At 41.4% G+C, this 15,189-nt stretch overlaps 1 pseudogene across 1 annotated transcript; it reads left to right on the top strand.

Moving 5' to 3' along the window:
- The first annotated feature begins 6,220 nt into the window (after positions 1-6,220).
- On the top strand, positions 6,221-15,060 carry LOC306769393 (calcium uniporter protein, mitochondrial-like; annotated as a pseudogene). Its single transcript, XR_013771847.1, has 9 exons — positions 6,221-6,336; positions 6,784-6,844; positions 7,100-7,267; positions 10,087-10,191; positions 10,284-10,441; positions 10,515-10,621; positions 10,693-10,787; positions 13,835-13,951; positions 14,871-15,060. The product of XR_013771847.1 is annotated as a calcium uniporter protein, mitochondrial-like (transcript).
- The last annotated feature ends 129 nt before the right edge of the window (positions 15,061-15,189 follow it).

Genomic DNA, 15,189 nt, shown 5'->3' with positions numbered 1-15,189 from the left:
CACATGTGAAACATGTACAGGCACATGTGAAACATGTACAGGCACATGTAAAACATGTACAGGCACATGTGAAACATGTACATGCACATGTGAAACATGTACAGGCACATGTGAAACATGTACACGCACATGTGAAACATGTATACGCACATGTGAAACATGTACAGGCACATGTGAAACATGTACACGCACATGTGAAACATGTATACGCACATGTGAAACATGTACAGGCACATGTGAAACATGTACACGCACATGTGAAACATGTATATGCACATGTGAAACATGTACACGCACATGTGAAACATGTACACGCACATGTGAAACATCTATATGCACATGTGAAACATGTACAGGCACATGTGAAACATGTACAGGCACATGTGAAACATGTACACGCACATGTGAAACATGTATATGCACATGTGAAACATGTACACGCACATGTGAAACATGTACACGCACATGTGAAACATCTATATGCACATGTGAAACATGTACAGGCACATGTGAAACATGTACAGGCACATGGGAAGCATTTGTGCAAACACATTTTTGGAACATGTTCATGTGATCCACATTTTCCTTATATGTGATCCACATGTTCGGAACATGTGAAGCATCTACATGCACATGTGAAACATTCACACGCACATGTGAAACATGTATATGCACATGTGAAACATGTACATGCACATGTGAAACATGTACATGCACATGTGAAACGTACATGCACATGGGAAGCATTTGTGCAAACACGTTTTTGGAACATGTTCATGTGATCCACATTTTCCTTATATGGGATCCACATGTCAGGAACATGTGCAGCATGTACACGTGAAGCTGGTACATGCATGTGTGAAGCATATGTGCAAAGGTGTTTTTGGAACATGTTCATATGATCCACATGTTCCTGATATATGATTCACATGTTTTGTTTTGTTTTTTACATGGGATTTACATGTAAACCACATGTGCAAACATTTGTTTTTGGAACATTTTCATGTGATCTTTATGTGAATAACATGTGAACCACATGTTTTTCACAAGTCAACTCCAGGTTCTTCACATGTTCGTCACATGTATTTGTGCATCTTAACCACATGTGCATGTGTTTTTTGGAACATATAATGAACATGTGAATTACACGTGGTTCACACATGTGATTCACATATGCAGAACATGAAAACCATGTGTAAATCACATGCTATTCACATGCGAATTAAAGGTGAAGAACATGTGAATCACACGTGGTTGAAATGTGTATCACATGTGCAGAACAACCATGTGTAAATCACATGCTATTCACATGTGAACAATGTGGAAGCCTCATGTGTTTGACATGTGATTCACATGAGAATAACATGTAATCTACATGTGATACACGTTCTTCACACATGCATCACATGAAATCGTTCCATAAACCACGACGCTGCACATGTGCTTCACACGTGGAACACACGTTACACATGTGTTTTCTGTAAGGGTGAAGTAATCAGCTGATCCGTTTCACACCTCCTTTCTGCTCAACAGACGGACTTTTCAGTCTGTTTTTCGCCAAACCACCGAACGCCACTAGGGGGCGCTGTGGAGCAGTAAAGGTGGCGGATGACCAGCGAAAGGAACAATGAAGAAGAAGAAACCTATTTAACGGTTGCACCGACCATGTTGTCTGACACCGACGTCGGTCTGCACCGCCCTCTAGTGGATGTGTTGTGTAACGACCATGCTAACGTAAAGGAAACGAGGAACACGCCACTGACACGTGACTTATATGTACTGATTTACGTACATCATGGAAGCAGAAATGAGACTTGAAAGTAAGTACGATTTTTTTACATATTTTTTAGCAACAAAACAAAGTTATGACTTCAGTCTGAATCAGAATAATTCGACTTTGGCTGATTTTGGGCCTGACGGTGTTTCAGAGAACTGAAACCACTTTATCCTCCTTATTTATAAAGATATAGATTAAAGTATTGATGTCAGCACACTGGTATTGATTGATATTCATTGATATCGATACCGGTATCGACATCGGTATGACCATTGTCAGGATGTTCAGCAGCGTCTGTAATTTTATCTTTTTATCAAGGCTTTATGTAACTTTATCATCTTTATACTTTGGGATCTTCCTTTATTCTGATGGTTTTAGTCTCTGGTTGTCAGATGGTTGGGTATCGTCTGATGTGAAAGAGTTTTTGTTGGTTTTAAAGCAGCACAGTATTTATTTTTCTGCCTGTTTCTCCGTGCTTCGGTGAAAACACACCACCTCTGATGGACGTGGTTTGTTGTGTGCACGTAGACGAGAAGTCGTCAGAGTTTACTGAAGTTTTCAGACTCAAACCGGCCCTCGTTCGGCTGCTTCTGCTTACGGAAGTGGTTTTGTCTTACGACATCATCCTGCATCTTCCAGGTCTTTAGTGTGTGTGTGTGTGTGTGTGAGACGATGATGCATGTTGGAGGTTTCGCTCCGCAGAGAGAAGCTGCTGCCTGCTGGTCTGAACTCTCCTCGCGCACCCTGACTTCTGACCTCAGTATTTCTCTGCCTATCAGCCTTAAACCCACCAGTCTGAACCACATGAACACCTGCAGGATATTAATTCGCTGCTTTATCTAAAATAAAGCCTGACAGATGATTTAAGTTGTGGTTTAATGTCGATGTCAGACACCAGCAGTTCACACACTCGCTTTAAGCTGCTGCTTCATGGTAAATATTTGAACAATGCTAATGCCAACACGCCAACGTCCTGTTTGTTACGTAACAGACGTGTCTGGTGATGGTTTTAGACCTGACCAGCTTAATGCAGAACAGCTGCTTCTGCGCTGGAATACATTATAAATCTATCTTTTATTGTTTTTTAGCAGTAAACTATGAACATGTGTGTTTCTGAGCTTCTCCAGCAGGGTTCTGGTTCTGGTTGAACTTGCTGTTCATTCCTTCTGCAGAGACTGAAGTTTCCGGTGAGAGGAGAGCCTGGTTGGATGTGGGAGGAAACGGGGATCTTTCAGGCTTTAGGACAAAGTGTTGTGGTTGGATTCCTGAAAGACCTGATCCTCAGAGGCCTTGTCCAACCGGCTGACCATCAGGCCCAGCAGACAGCAGCCTCCTCACTCGGTTCTGCAGCTGATGTCAGTCAGGATGTGGTTAGTTAGTCTGGCAGGTACTGAAATGTCTCTACAGTACCTGCACACCCAATGTCTGTTTATACTACATAGACATATAGATAGATAGATAGACAGACAGACAGACAGATAGATAGATAGATAGATAGATAGATAGATAGATAAATAGATAGACATATAGATAGATAGATAGATAGACAGGTGGATGGATAGATAGATAGATAGATAGATAGATAGATAGATAGATAGATAGATAGATAGATAGATAGATAGATAGATAGATAGATAGATAGATAGATAGATAGATAGAAAGATAGATAGATAGATAGATAGATAGATAGATAGATAGATAGATGGATGGATGGATGGATGGACAGACAGACAGACAGACAGACAGACAGACAGATAGATAGATAGATAAAAATAATATAAAAAACAATAATTAAAAGTACAGAAAATAGATGAATACTAGGAGGTGTAACAATACATCAATCTGCATTGATGTATCGATCAAGCAAACATTATCGATACAAGAACCATTTATGAAACAGTTTTTATTGGAAGTGGCTGGAAGTTGTTTCCTGTTTCTTTCTGGTCTGTCTTTGTTATAATAACATTGTTTTGGTTTAAATAAATGAATTTAAAAATCAGAACTCAGGAATAAAAATGTTAAATGATATTCTCGCTGCTTTTTCTGATCTGGGTATGAATGGAAGTGGCTGTTTAATAACCCAGTGGTTTCCAAACTTTTTCTGCAGGGCCCCTTTTTCATCGACGACAATAATGTGGAGCCCCCCCCTCCCTCCCGTCACATAACATACTCAGAAATGTGTCTTTAGTTTGAGTGGCTGGATTGTAGGTAAATATAATTAAAACTGTGTCAGTATTATGATCCATTCTTCTGTTCCAGAGTGAAACATTTTAAACCAGGAATCTCTGCAAACTACTTCAGGTGAAAGGAGTTTTCTATGAGACGAAGCTGCTTCAGTAAAACAACTTTGCTATGTATGAGGGTTTGATAGTTTATTTCTAAAGTAAACTGCAGGCTTTTCTTTGTGTTCAGGATGAAAAGTCCAGAAGTGGTGTAACTTGTTTGGCTTCATACTTCATGATATTAGATGATAAAAATTTGGTACATGCAAAAGACTGTATTGTCATTATTACCCACCATTGATTATTACTATTCCTGGTCAAGCAGGGACAGATATCCTCCATCATAGTTCTTTTTTTTTAACTTGAAGTCTCTCTTGTTGATTTATCATAATTTCCTATGAGTACTTTTACAAATTTATCAAGTTTAATAACTCTCAAGTTTTGTTTAGCCTTGCCGCGCCCCCCCCTGTGATAACTCTGGGCCCTCCTGGGGGGCCCGCCCCCCAGTTTGGGAACCACTGTAATAACCTGTGATATCAATCGGTGGTTCCTAAAGTCAAACTGAAATCGGATCATGATGATAACGTCATCTAGTTCGATTGGTCTTCAAAGTGCAGAGCTAATAACAGATATGAGGTCAAGCTAGCTGTGGCGGGATTGAACGAATGTCCACCGTCACGTGTTGAAGATCTGCTGACATGAAACATCAGAAAAACCACCAACAGATGTGTTGTTATCACTGTAAGCAGACATTTCAGAAACAAGCAGAAGTTGTGAACATAATTTCCTCAGCGGTTGCTAATCGTAGGAACAGATTATTGAATATTTCCACGGTTTTCTGTTAGCATCTCGATGCTAGCAGCTAGCTACGCGTTCAGCACGTCCAGCTGGACTTTCATGTCTTTCCTGTCGCTGGAAGGACAACGTGTCGTCGTCTGTGGAACATGATGTCAGTAGCAGCTGACCGCTTCGCAACTTTTCAGCAGATTTAAAGGAAACTCTACGAAAATCCAGCCGTGTTACGGTTCAGTTATCTTTTGGTTTCCCTGCGGAAACCCCAGATGTGACAACGTTTCATGATGTTTCACGATGTTCGCACCTGAAACGAATCATTTAAAACATTCCAGAATCCAGACGGTGATCACTTCCAACATCCAAACACTTGATCAGCTTTCCATTATGATGATTTCTCGAAAATTAAATAAAAATCCGTTCAGGATTTATAGAGTTATATCGCAGACAGACAAACGGACACTGCAGGAAACATGACAGCAACACGGCGTAATACAACAAAATATAGATTATCAGGATAATCTATATTTTAGATTATCCTGATAATCTATATTATATCTAATATAAACAAACATGTCGTTACTTACATAATATTTATAAATATTAATACATTTTTATTAGACATGGTTTAACCCTTTGAGGCCCAGCCCATGAAATTGTGACGAGAAAAGTCACATTTTTAAAATATAAGTTCTTTATTTGGCCCATTAACAAATTGTAAAAAAAAAATCTTTTTTATTTATTTATTTTTTCATTTATTTATTTACTTATTCATTTATTTTCTGAACTGCTTAGTTTGATTAAGAGTTTTTTATTTATTTATTTTTTCATTTATTTATTTACTTATTCATTTATTTTCTGAACTGCTTAGTTTGATTAAGAGTCGTTGGGTATTATTTTATTTATTTTTTATTTAGAAAAAAAAAATCAGAATATGACCAGAAGATGCTGGACTGAGGTCATGACGACATGGACATGGTCAGCTTGTTGCTCCGGGAGCATGTACTCGTTAAACCATCCCATGTTGACCCCCCTCTCCCCACCATCCCAGCAGCAGCAGCCTGAAGCGTTGATCCTGACGGCAGGATGGATCCATGTCTTCATGATGTTTCCAGCAGATTCTGATCCTACCATGTGAACCTGGAGCTGAACTGGAGACTCATCAGACCAGGTAAGTAAGCAGCCACGTGATTGGCTGATTAAATGTGTGTAAACAAGCAGCTGAGCCGGTGGATCTGATGGTTTATATAAACTCTGTACAAAGTCAAAGCCTTCTGAAAGGTGAAGAAATGAAGAATTCTTCTTTAAAAGTAAATGTCTGTAGTTTCAGACTCTCTCAGGTCAGGTAAGGGTTAACTTGCCAGCTCCTTCTAGCTTTTAGGTGTCCCACCCTAAAACCAGTTTTTTCTCCACGCCTCCGGCACATTCCCACCCTGTGAGGAAGGCTCCAGCTTAACTTTGTGTCTGCAGTCAGTAACGCTTCTGGTCATGTTTACATCCATATTTCTCTGCAGGTTCGGTTTCAGGACCAAAAGAATCTGCCTGGTGAGTGAAACCACTTTTATAGACCCACTTCTATCCAGGAAGGTTTTTACCTGCAACTCTGGAAACACCAAACTTCCTGAAAGGACCGCTGTGCTTTTACTGCTCTGCAGCAGCATCAGGTATTTCTTCTCCTTCTGGTTTGCCTCTGAAACGGTTTTCGGCTCAGTGTGAAACGGTTTTCGTTCAAAGAGGAAGTGGTCTGGGTAACCGTCAGCGCTGCAGCTGCTGCCAGGAGCTTCCTGTTTCTGTCAGAAGGGAGTGTGCCTCGACCCAACTGGTGTGACTTTCTGCATCTCAGTCGTCTACACCTCACTTCAAAACTCATTTCCTCGTTTGCAGGCCGATGTGGGGGAGGTTTGGAGCTGCTGATGTGACTCAACTCAGAAGCCAGCAGCAAAGAAAACCCCTTTATGTTGAGCGCTAACACAGTTTCTGCTTGTGTCTCAGTCCAGTTCCGTCTGGTCCGCCCGCCTCGTTTCCAGCTACAGCACCCAACCCCCATCAAAAGGTAAAGTCTCACCTTTTATCTTCACTGGTTCACTTGAGTCAAATGTGAGAAAGCTGCAGAACTATAAAAAAAAAACCCCACCAGAAGACCCCAAATAGCACGTCACAGCTCAGAAGTCCGGAGCCCCGAGGTGTCAGAGGACAAAGCCTCATGTAGGGGCGGAAACCGCCAAACTGAAGCACCATCAAAGTACAATTACCTGCTCAGACTGCCTGTTGAAGTAGCAGTGTGTAACCATCAACATCTGTCTGTCAGATGTGTCGGTTCATTACAGCCTCGGCCGCCCCGTCCTTTCTCTGCGACTGCCCGCTGGTACCAAGTGCCGCTTCACTCTGACGCCCATGTTGACCACCGTGGGCGACCTGCTGCGAGACATCATGGCCAAAGACCCCGAAGTCCACACCGCTGCACTTTTAAACAACGGTAAAACACACTTATAACTGCAAACACACCTTTCTCAGCGATGGGAAGTTTGTGTCTGTTCGAAGACTCTTTGACTCGGCTTCTTCAGGAGAGTCGGCTGTTTGGGCTCCCAGATGACTCTTCTTCTCGCATCACGTAGAGCTTCATTTTTAGTCTAATTGTAGCGTTTTTTCATTGTTAGACAAATGAAGTTATGTTAACAATCTGAACCAACCCTTAAAACAAACTGAACACAGAACCACAACAACTGAATCAAGTAAATAAAGACTGAAAAGTCTAAAGTCTGAACATTAAGACACTTAAAGTCCACTACCGTATTTTCACAACCATAAGGCGCACCGCACTAAAAGGCGCAGTCTCAGTTATGCCTGCCATTACTGTATTTAACACATACATAAGGCGCACCTGATTGTAGGGCGCGGGTTTTATATACAATCCACGCAAATGAATAAGGCAAATGACCAGCAGGGTATCGCTACCGTGCCGGTCCCCTTCTTCTCCACAGTGTGACTCACCGGGATGTCGAAAGAGAGCGGGACCTCGTCCATGTTAGTGATGAGGCTGGATGTGTTTGTCGGCGATGTGTTTGCTGCAGTAGGAGCGGAAGATGTCCAGCTTTTCATTATAATCCGCCGGAAGTTGCTGTGCTACCGAAGTCCTTGTCCGGTTGGAAAAATTGCACCTTTTCATGAAACAAAAGCACCAAGACGGACCTCCTTGGAAATGTTCAGTTTTCACATCTCCTGCTAGCGTTACTGCTTTTAGTCCAATGGTGACCGTCGAAATGCTTCTCCCACTCGTTCCTTGCTCGATGATCCACTGCCCGAGTCTTTCCTCCAACTCGGGCCACCTTGTCTTGTGTCCACAGAAACTCAGCTGCGTCTTCTTGACCTGTCGGAGCTCGTTTTCCAGCTTCCTCCACTTGCAAACCATCGATTTATTAATCTTAAATTCTCTCTCGGCTGCTCGATTTCCATGTTCCTCCGTGTAGTTGATGGCCTTCAGTTTAAACTGTGATTCATAAGTGTGTCTTTTTGCCATTTTCAGGGTTGTTAAAACAACGATGTTCTGCATAATGCACGTTCTTTTATATACAATCAACGCCCACACTTCCCCCTTTAACGTTCTCATGGTGTTTTCTACGACGTCCGTCTTACAACAACATCACACACACAGGGTGCGCCACACATTTTGAAAAAAATTTAGGACTTTTATGTGCGCCTTATTGTCATGAAAATACAGTAATTTCTTATTTTATTCCTGACAGAGTTGTAAAATAAATTCTGGTTTCCATCTCTCTGTGTGGCTGGACTGTACCACTACACTCCCGTCCTTCCTTCCATAGTGGTACGATCCTTGTGTTTCTTCATATGGAGCTGACTGCATGGTGTGTCCATCAAAATAAAGCCCACGTCCTTCCACAGATCCGCCTCTCTCCGAAACAGGAATCAGTTCTTCCCATTCATGTCCTGATCAGTTTTCAGAGCCGATTCGTTTATGAACGACACATCCCTCCGAGCATCGTGAGAGCTAAGCAGCAGAAGAAAAAAAACTGAGTCAGCTCTACTGATTTACTACATCGGCTCTCAGATCTGCATCGTTTCTGCAGGACACATCGCGAAAATGCAGGGGGAGCTCAGTGCATCATGGGAGGTTGATGGCTGCTAAGCTAACGGGATGGATAAGGGTCAACAAACCAGACATAAATGTAAGATTTATCAGGAATGAAAGTTTGGAGATGATCAGACAGGTAAAAGGGCGTCTCCTTCTGTCAAACTGGGAGCCAGTTCCACACAGAGGTAGAACCGAAGGTTCTGCCTCTCATTCTACTTTTGGAACATCTAGAACCACACCTCAGGCAATGACATAACATGTTTACTGAGACGTCACAACAACTTCAGGTCCATTTGTGCTCCATTACGTACATAAATGAGGACATTAAAATGTTGTCTCCTGTCTCCGTCCTCGTACTTCCATGTGTGTTTTACGTTGCCATGGTTGTTAAGTTGGTTCGTCCACTAGTGGGCAGTGTTGAGTTCAGAGTTCACGTCCACGTTTGGACACCAGTTGGTAGCGGTAATGCACTGCTATAAAGTCCAAAAACATCAGTAGTATGAACAAAACAAAATCACAAAGCTTTTTTACTGCTTCTAACTTATTCTGCATCTTCTAAAGAAAGTAAGCGGGCTAAAGCTAAATCATGTTGTTAAGTGGCTAAATACTGCAGTTATTCTACATTCCTCCTCCTTGGAGATTGTTTACCTGTCAATCAAAAGGACACGCCCCCTATTTATGACAAAAATTTCTATATGTTTTATGTTGCCATGGTTGTCAAGTTGGTTCGTCCACTAGTGGGCAGTGTTGAGTTCAGAGTTCACGTCCACGTTTGGACACCAGTTGGTAGCGGTAATGCACCGCTATGAAGTCCAAAAATGTCAGGAGTATTAGCAGGACAAAATCACAAAGTTTTTTACTTCTTCCAACTTATTCTGCACCTTCTTCTGGCCCTATAATTTGGCGGTTTAAGCGTCATCTTCTTCCTCTTATTCTTCTCTGGTTTGTTCATTTCCTTGGTTGTGTGTCAGCTGTACCACGTTGCCCCACCATTTCCATTGGTATGTCCTGTTTTGTGTCTGAAGTGATGGACAGCGAAGCTCCTCGATAAACAGACCAAATTAAGCACAAACACATCTCAGGAGTTGTACGAAACTGGCCGTCTGTCTTCCGCATAAATCTGCTTTCAGACCGGATGAGATAAAATGATCATAATTAAGTTTAAAAAAACCAAACTTCACCAGAGCTCTTTGTTGTTTCCTCAGATGGACAGAGAATCTCCTCGTGCACTTTATTGGAAACTGTTCTAAATAAAGACTTCCAGCTCGTCATCAATGACAACACCTACAACGTTCGCTCACTCGGACACGGTAAAGTCTTCGCGCCTGCAGGGGGCGCTCCTGCTTAACATGACTGTAAAACATGCTGAATATCAACATGACCCACTGCGTGTCTCTGTCAGGCTCTTCTCACGAACACGTGTTGGGTCTGGATGACATGAAGTACGTGGTCCACCTGCTTCACTCGGCCCCGACTCTTCCTCAGCAGCTGCACATCAAGCACAGGGAGCTGCTGGTCCAACAGGAGAATCTCCGGCAGCAGCTGCAGCCGCTGGAAGAAGTAAAACGACTGACACAACCCATAATGGCTGCTCTGTCAATACTCAGTGTGCTCACTCTCTTTTCAAACCCAGCTCAGAGTCCAGATGGCGAAGGAGGCGGAGATGAGAGCCTCCATGATGGGGTGGGTGGGGCTTGCCTACCTGTCCCTGCAGGGCGGCTTCCTGGGATACCTCACCTGGTAAACATGCAAACACACCTGGAACTTTCCTGCTTTAATCTCAGGTGGGATAACGTGTGTTTGTGTCTCAGGTATGTGTTTGCATGGGATCATGGAGCCGATCACGTTCTTCATCTCCTGCACCACCAGCATGATCTTCTTTGGCTACTACGTCCTCACCAAGCAGGTGGGATCCACGAACATGTCCTCCCTTTTCCAGGACTAGTTCTGAGGTTTCTCACCTGGTCTTCAGGTCAAAGTGTGTTTGATTTGTGTTGTTTAGACATTATATGCTCATCTTGTTGGATTGTATGTATTTCTAGGGCCAAAAACCAAACTGGTTTGAAGTAAAATTCTGATTTCTCATCTGGTACAATCCTAAGCCATGCAGGGTTGCTTCAGTTACTGATTAAAAGATGATAATGTTCTCAGTTGCAGTACAACTTCCCTCCATGTGGTGGCAGTAATGCACCAGTCAGGTGTTTAACAAACTCCAAGAAGATGAGGAAACACTCAGCTAGCTGTTAGCGTGTAGCCAACGATTTGGAGCCAACTGCCCCCAACAAGGCAAACATTGTTGTACAAGTTCAATCCGTTTAATTCAGTATAGTTCTGTAACCGGAGGTAAGGAGGCAGAAGTGAGTTTGTGGAGTGTTAGCTAACAACATCAAGCATGCAAACACTGAAGCCTTAAACAATAGAGTGTGAAAAGATGGGCGGGGCCTCCGTGACGTCACCCCAAGGTTTCTGAAGAGCTGACTTGACGCTCAGTGGGCGGTTCCTACCAAGCGGCAACCTCCGGCAGTTAAAGTGAAGCCCATGCAGAAGTGCATAAAACTGCAGTTCCCCCTTCATCCACTAGGGGCTGCAAAACAGAGCAAATCCCCATAGACTCCCATGTTAAAAAGACCAACTTCACAGCAGAAATAAACATGTTTACAGCAGAAATAAACATGTTTACAGCCTGGTTCAAAAATCCATTTTCGGTTAATAGGTCAGGTTTACCTTCATGACAACTGTGGGGGGAGTGAATTTTTTTCTAATTCTCCCGTTTAAAAGTAATTTCATCTTGAAGTTCGGCAAAGTTAGGGGCGTGTCCTTTTGATTGACAGGTACCCGATCTCTAGCTTCAAGTCAGAAGAACGTGGAACAACCGCAGTTTTTAGACGGTTAACAACGTGACTTAGCTTTAGCCCGCTTACCTCCGTTAGCTGGGTAGGAGGAACTGCATTTTTATGCACTTCTGCACAGGCTTCAGTTTTAACCGCTGGAGGCTCCGTCCATCTTTCGTATACGGTCTATGGCTTCAACACTTAAGTGGAGTCTTTTAAAGTCAAAAGACAAGAAAAACAGAAAAAAAAAAGATTTTATTTCGAGTTTGAACCTTCTATTCTCAATGCATTCATACAATTCCTCCATTATTTTATTCTTACCGGTCTTTCTGGTCTCTCTTTTGTTGATTAAATAATTAGTAATTTTGTGTCAATCAGCCTGACTTTAGCTTTTAGATTTGTTCTTATTACAGCCTGATTTTGTTCCACAAATTGTCTATGCAGCGTCTGTAAGTGCTGTATCTATATGTGCAGGTTCACTTACACATGATTAATTGATATCTATCGGATAATCTCACTGTATCATGCCATTAAATTGATAAGGTTTTAGCTGGTAAACTAAAAGTGGATTTAGTTCAGGTATTAAATAAAAATTAAATCAGTTGTGAGATCCGTTAAAATGCTATTGGTAATATTTAAATGGGCTCTGGACCAGTTTGTGCTGGAAAAGTTGGTCCCTGAAGGCAAAAAGGTTAAGAAGTTCTGATTTAAAATGATTTTATCAGGATAAAATATCACCTGAATGCTGATGTTAATGTAAAGTGTTTCATGGTCTGTGGGTTTTGGTTGAAGTTTTTAATCTCTTTCCTGTTTTATTTTGTAATTAATCCACTTCTGTTTTACTTCCTGTTCATTAGCTCACCTGGTTTTATTTGCTAATCCGCTTCACCTGCTTCTTGTTAGTTGTCCTCAGTATAAATACACCAGTTTCAGTCACTCTAGGCCAGATTGTCACCCAGTTCTCATTCTTAAAATCTCAATTCCTGAACCAGTTTGCCTCCTGCCATTCATTCCTGCATTTGGGTTTAACTAACCACAAACTGTGACAAAGTGTTTCCTTGAAAAGGAAAATCATTACAAAGATGGAGGCGATGAGATGGCAAGGTAACGTGGAGCCGTTTCATTAACTTATTCACAGCGTGGTTTTAAATGAGTATCGTCACAAAACATCCCTAAGAGTCTTTCAGCACTTCCTGGTTGTGATTAGACACTCATATCAGTTAGCTAGCATTATAAAAATACATAGTTTTGGACTGAAATGCGTTGTGTCCCAGAAGTCTGCATGCTTGCAATGTTTTACCTGCAAAGACGTGTCCGTTTGAAGAATGTGAGTTGAGATGACGTAGCTTCAGATGACTTCATCACCAGTGTCATTAAGAATAACTATCACAAGCATGTCGATCTTGGAACCAGAGAAGAACATTGGACATTTTTTTTATTTGAAGTTCTCTAGTGATGTTTCTTATTTTCGCCTGTGAAACTATGGCCACTGTCTTTTGTTTCAGCCATCATAGCAGCCCAGTGGGTGAAGGGATATGCTGGACCAGGGGTGGCCAACTGTGGTCCTTTAGAGCCACAGTACTGCAAGTGTTGGGAGTTTCCCTGCTGTAACCTCATTACATCAATGAGTAATTACCAGGTTTGTGCAGAACTTGACATAAAAGTCAGCTGATTACCCACTGATTTGAATCAGGTGTGTTGCAGCAGGGAAACTCCTCATACTTGCAGGACTGCAGTTGGCCACTTCCATGCTCGACCTGAAGGGATCCATCCACAGAATGCTTCTCAGCTTTCAGTCTTGTTGCATCAGTTACGTCAAAGTTTATCCAACACAACAAAACTTCCCAGCAGTTAAACTGGTTCTGGTGGAACTTCATTGCAGTGTGTTGCATGCTAGCAGCTGGATATCGACTCGCCGGTCATGGTGAAACCTTGGGAGTCATTATAGTGAGAGGAAAAAAAAGAAACAAAAAGGGAACTACCAAGAGAAAAGAGTTAACTTCACACTGACTTTTACCAGCGAGAGAGACCTCAGAGAAGAGATGGGACAAAAGACGTTGAATTTGGTTTGAATTAAAGTAAGACTGGGTTTGGAGTTTAACCATTTTTTGTTTGTGTTCAGGATGTCATCTTTCCTGAAGTGAAGGACCGTCACTTCCTCCACTACTTCCACAAGAAAGCATCGCTCCATAAATTTGATGTCCGAAAGTACAACAATCTGAAAGATGAGCTGGCAAAGGTGATGGTTTTTTTGTTTTGTTTTTTTACTGTCTGTTACCCTTTAAAAAAAAATGAAAATAATAGTACTACTTCTCATTACAGTGCAGTTATAATTTGTAATACTGCACTAAAATGTTAAAGTAATAACTATATTACCTTGTAATTACAAGACACTACCAAAGATATGACATTCTGGAAGTAATATGGTGTCCATGTTAACAAGAGATTAGGTCTGAAGTTACAGGCTAATAAAGGACCTGGAACCTACAGCAATGACAGAAATTCAGTAACGTCATAGTTTGGTAATAATATGGTAATAGAGCATTTTACAGCTGACTCATGGTTTATTACATGGAAACTAACTGAAATGTTTCCAGTTTGTTCTTAAACATGTTTGTTTGGTTTAATGTGTTAAATGGAGACATGTAATTAATCATTTATCAGTTTGTGGTTATTATGTAGTAACAGTCAAATTATATTTACATTTTGTAGATAATTCCAGCCATCAACTTCATATATTACCGTGTTACTACCAAATATTGTTAATTTAGTTAGGTTTCATGTCCTTTATTACCCTGTAACATCAATATTACCACGATAAACCCAGTTTTTCTACCAGGGTATAACCTGCTTATTTGTTTGGAGTTGACAGGCTATTATCTGGTTATTACTACTTTATTACTGTCATGTTACTACACTGTTAACTTATTATAGTAAAAACAAGATAATATAAACTCAGAATTAAATGGAAACGTTTAAATCCAATCTGAATTAGAGCTAATTTAAATGACTGATTTTACACACATCGTCACTTTGATTGTGTTGAATGTCTTTGTCATCCCTTAAAAGCTTCCTGCTGACCGGATGGTTGATCTAAAAATCCAAGCAGATTTTAAATAAATGCAGGACGTATGATCGACTTGTGTTTGTGTGTTCAGGTGGAGGATGATCTCCGGAGGCTGCGGCGCGCCATTCACCTGCAGCTGCCGGTGGATCAGGTTCAAACCTGACGTCACTACATGCACCTTTTCTTTGCTTTGCTTTTCAGTCGGGCTTACAGGCCTGCAGTGGAGGAGGATCTAATCTGTTTTACTGAGATGAGACTTTTATATAAAACACAGAAATGTTTCACACACCTGCACCTTCCTGGTCAAATGACATGAATGAATAAAACTTCCTTAAATCATTTCATTATCACTCTACTTTGAATTTATTCTTCTAATTATAAAAGCTTAAACTAAAATCAGCATTTCTTGA

Source organism: Telmatherina bonti (genome assembly GCF_933228915.1).
Source record: "Telmatherina bonti genome assembly, chromosome: 18".
NCBI classification, from domain to species: Eukaryota; Metazoa; Chordata; class Actinopteri; order Atheriniformes; family Telmatherinidae; genus Telmatherina; species Telmatherina bonti.
The sequence above is the reverse complement of the archived record's forward strand: the minus strand, read 5'-3'. Positions and strand labels throughout refer to the sequence as shown.